The sequence below is a fragment of the Cololabis saira genome, chromosome 16, assembly GCF_033807715.1.
Source record: "Cololabis saira isolate AMF1-May2022 chromosome 16, fColSai1.1, whole genome shotgun sequence".
Lineage (NCBI taxonomy): Eukaryota > Metazoa > Chordata > Actinopteri > Beloniformes > Belonidae > Cololabis > Cololabis saira.
The window spans coordinates 5232653-5237785 of NC_084602.1; the positions used below are offsets into that span (position 1 = coordinate 5232653).

The 5133-nt window shown below is 38.7% G+C and overlaps 1 non-coding gene across 1 annotated transcript; it reads left to right on the forward strand.

Moving 5' to 3' along the window:
• The first annotated feature begins 1095 nt into the window (after positions 1-1095).
• trnam-cau (transfer RNA methionine (anticodon CAU)) lies at positions 1096-1167 on the forward strand. Its single transcript has one exon. It is a non-coding gene; the product is annotated as a tRNA-Met (tRNA).
• Positions 1168-5133: the final 3966 nt, after the last annotated feature.

Here is a 5133-nt window from a genome sequence, read left to right on the forward strand (position 1 = left end):
CCGTGCTTCTAGGAATGTGATGATTAAAGTAGCCGGGCGGAGTTGATTCATTCAAACTAACATACTCTTCCTCCTGTAACCATGTTTCTGTTAAGCAGAAAATATCACTCCTGCTCTCTGTAATTATATCATTTACTAACAGAGACTTAGAGCTTAATGATCGTATATTTAGTAGTCCGCATCTAATTTTTCGGTCTGTAATTGGTACCAAATGTGCATTGGTTTTAATTTTTACAAGGTTATCTTGGTTAACGCCTCTATAACGCTGCACCTGGTGAACTTTTGGAGGGCGGGGAACTGCAACCACTTCTATTTTGCTAGGCACCTGGCCAGAGTCGCCAATATCATGTAATCCTACAGTTTTAGAGTTGCTAATTACATAATGCAATCCTACAGTTTTGTTGGCAGGCGTTGGTCCTTGAGAAGCAACAGATGTGTCGCTGAGCCCTTTAAGACTACCCTTCCTCCGAACCGTCACCCAGCTGCCCTGCCTGGCCAGCTGCCGGGGAGCTGCAGGGGAGCGGTTACGCTCAGCTGCTACGGGCCGGTCCGCAGAGGATTCTATCGGACTATGGTCTAGTTGGCCAAACCGGACCTCTAACTGACTAAGCCTCGCCTCCAGCCCTGTTAAACTACAGCTCTGCATCCTGGCCTGGACCCTGCATTGTCAGGGGGAGTGTCTAATAACATTGGCCAGATTTCTAGACATAAGAGCTGCACCATCCCGGGTGGGATGAATGCCGTCCCTTCTAATCAGACCGGGCTTTCCCCAGAATGTCTCCCAGTTGTCAATAAAGTCAACGATGACTAATGATGGTCACTGATCAATACGAAGGATCATTTCCAACAGGGTTTTCCCTTCACAGTTCCAAACAAATCTGATCAATTTTAAGAGATAATCAGAAAGAAATCAGTCTTAGAAGAGATCTGCTTCATTCATATCTGAGAGAATTGTGCTGGGTCACGTGATGTCATTTAAGCTGGTTAGTTAGTTGACAGAGTTGTAGGATTTTTGAAACTGTCAGAAGATTTGAAAGGAGTCACGCCATCCCCCAAAGTCACGGACTGTGTGGCGGAGTCACATCCTGGTTAAACAGCAGAGTGGCGCAGCGGAAGCGTGCTGGGCCCATAACCCAGAGGTCGATGGATCGAAACCATCCTCTGCTACTTAAGACTTCCTCTCATACACGAGATTCCTGTGAGACATTAACTGAAATATATCCAGAGCCTTTTGCAAACAAGAAAGTGGATGTATTATCTAAGAACATACTGCACTGACTGTTGATAAAAATGCATTGCATCAAAATGTTTTAAAAAAATGAGGATGCAAATATGTCTCAAACTGATAAAGTAAAACCAACCATTTTAAAATAAAGGCTCTATAGCTACACTTCAGGTGGAACTTTGTTTGGTTTATTACACACACACACACACACACACACACACATAGTCACTTAGTCACATGCATATACACACACACACACACACACACACAAACACATGATCATATACATACACACACACACACACACACACACACACACACACATAGACATACACACTGGCTTGTTCACCTGCATGCTGGCTCTCTAGTTTTTGGGTTTAGGTAGCGGTAGCGATAGCTTAGCTCAGACTGCGATCAGATCTCAAGATTTAGGTCGATTGCTGTTGTTGTTTTGGTTGGCTCCGTGCCGGTTTTGTGGTTTTTTGTTGCAGATTTCCAGTGCTTGACGTGTGTGTATGTGTACGCATATGTATGCGTATATATATGTATATATATTAAATATAGTCATAATGCACATATATATACTTTTGGTTTCTACCGTCATGGTATCAATCATTAATATGTGTGCAGACAAGGGAAAAAAAAATAAATAAATAAAAACAAAGGAAAAAAAAATAAAATAAATAAAATAAAATAAAAAAAAAGGCTCTAAATTGTCTTGTTCTGAACACACACAGACACACGCACGCACGCGCGCACACACACACACACACACACACACACACACAGCTGACAGGTTGTTGTGGCCGAGTGGTTAAGGCGATGGTTAAGACTAGAAATCCATTGGGGATTCCCCGCGCAGGTTTGAATCCTGCCAACAACGAGTAATGTTTGAATGTGCAAGACGACTGCCTAATTTGAAGTTATTAACCATATCCAGTACTGTCTTTCAAAAGTAATCAGTTGGATTCCCTTGTGGTACATTTTGTATTTTCTACCCAGCATGGTAATACCCATGGATGATTTTTAATTTTACCACAACAGGACAACTTAAATGAAGTCATTAATTTATTTATAACATGAATTTTTGAAGATTTTTTTTTCATTACGCCTGCCATTTTCAAAGCATGCAAGTTTCTGTAGTGTAGTGGTTATCACGTTCACCTAACACGCGAAAGGTCCCCTGTTTGAAACTGGGCGGAAACATGTATGACTTTGCAATAATATTATTTGGACTTGGAAAACCACTCTAGTCCTCTTCTTGGTGCTCAAACACCACAGAATTTCAAGTCGCTCCAGCCCTAATAGATGTAATCTCACTCCAAACTTTTCATGAAACTTGAGAGCCCTTATTGATTCTTTCAGGTGAACCTGAAAGAATCAATAAAAACAGAAATGTGCGTCGGCTGATCGTCAGTGGCTTTCACTGGTCCCAGTGTTAATAATAATTAATAATAATATATAACTGCCAACTGAAGAATTCAGCGCAGCCACAGCTTATAAACCCCCGGCTGGTCTTGTGCCTTTTACACTAAAAAAAAACAAGAAATGCTTAGAATAGAATGAGGTTGTCTGTAAATATGCAATATAAGAGCTATATATAAAATAACATATTTAAGTGAGCAGGCAATTACACTGAAAAAAATAAATCTAAGCGCATGTAAATATAACATATTTAAATCTGTGATATTAACAATTAAAAATGAAGTTTGTTGCTTTACATGAATACATCTAGTTTTGAACTTAATCTGCATTTGTTCAAAAAAACAAGACATTGTGGATTTTTCCTTAACAAGCAGTATTTATGTAATCCTTGACAATCTTTTCATTTACACACAAACAACAAGCAATGATCTTGTTGTATTTACTTTTCCTTTAACAGTTTTAATCTATTGGGCAGATTGACCAACCTTTAGATGAAACATGCTTTATTTGTTTAAGTAGAAACCACAGTAAAAAAATATCTTGCTTGATCTACTTTAAAAAAATGAAGGCAACTTTTTCGCATGAGATTTTTATGTAGATCAAGAAAGACTAGTCTTTGTATAAACTACTCAATTTTTAGTATGTACAAAATTAATTTGCAAGTAAAGTCAACTTAATTTTTTTTCCTTTTTTTCTTTTTTCCCCTTTTTCCATTTTTTTCTCATTCTTTTCTTTTTAAAGTCAAATTAATTTTGATAAATAAAGTAAACTTAATGCAATTAAGTTGACTGCTTGCAAAATGTATTATTTACTACATAAAATTAAGTAGTTTATACAAAGACTAGTCTTTCTTGATCTACATAATAATCTCGTGCAAAAAGTTGACTTTTTTTTCTACTTTTTAAGTAGATCAAGCAAGATATTTGTATCATTGTATATATATTAATATCCTATGTGCCACACTACTACTGCTGCTGTTACTGCTGTTATTGTTATGTTTGTTTTATAAAGGGGAGGCATTTTCATAATCCTTTTTGGCTTCCACCTCTCCTGCACAATGCTTCATTTGACCATTGTTTTTACTGTTTATACAGGTTCTGTTTTATGTGCAAATAAACCAAACTAAACTTGGATTATTATATACAAATTACTTTTCATTCAAAGTAAGTTTTTAAAAAGCAATGTAACTTTGTCAGAGAAAGCTAAGTGAATGGGTAAACAGCCTGACATCTAGCAGCATCTTTTGTGCCCCAGTGCCAAACATCTCCATCCTGCCTCCTGCAGCATTAGTTTATCCCCTATTATCATCTAATCATTTATAAAAAACATTCTTGTTCCTCTCCTAACTGAGTTGGCACTAGCCTCGCACATCTGTATGATCCTTCAGCGAATAACAGAGAAACATGAGTGGAAATGACAAATTAAAAGAAAATGTAAATGTTTAACTTGAAGGAAATCAATATGTAAATAAACTGAAAATATGTCAAATAAATGAATGTAATTTAATTCCCTTTTGTGTTTTAATGTATTCTCTATTATAGGAATTACACACATAAGAATGTCCACAACATTTCTGAGATTCTGAGCACGTAGTTGTAGTTTGTAAGAGGTTGACAGGTCGTTATTATATATTTCTTGTAAACCCGTCTTAAAATGTAATACGGGACCTCGGTTGGGCTGGTGGGACGCTGGAACATTTCCCTCATCTTTAAATCCAAAACTTGACAGGTATGAAAGCTAATGGTGTGAATGGGGGGGAAAGTGTTGCAAGCCACGAAAAATAGCAATATGTAGATGTGTCAGGAGGGGATTTGGTGTAAAACACAAATAACAAACACAAAACAACACCAAACAACGTACAGAAAGCAGTGAGCCGCTGTGGTGACTCTGCAAATGAAAGAGACAAGAAGTTTCCTTGTAGAAACATTCAATAGATTTATCTTATTTATCCACAATCGTATTAACTCTGGGCAGCGCGGTGGCTTGGTGGTGAGCACTGCTGCCTCACAGCAAGAAGGTTCCCGGTTCAACTCCCAGACAGCAAGAAGGTTCCCGGTTCAACTCCCAGACAGCAAGAAGGTTCCCGGTTCAACTCTGAGGCAGCAAGAAGGTTCCTGGTTCAACTCTAAGGCAGCAAGAAGGTTCCCAGTTCAACTCCCAGTCAGCAAGAAGGTTCCCAGTTCAACTCCCAGACAGCAAGAAGGTTCCCGGTTCAACTCTGAGGCAGCAAGAAGGTTCCCAGTTCAACTCCCAGACAGCAAGAAGGTTCCCGGTTCAACTGTCAGGTAGTGGTGATTTTGGGGGGTGGCCTGAAATCTCATTGGCCACCCTGTGGCCCCCCCCAGACCTGATTGGTAGTTAATGTACACTCAAAAATATGTGATGACTTTATGTTTATTTTTGATGATATTTAATCTACCATTTGTAAGGAGACAAAGTATTAGTCCGTGAGAAAATAGAGCAGAACCCAGTGTGCCTCGGTG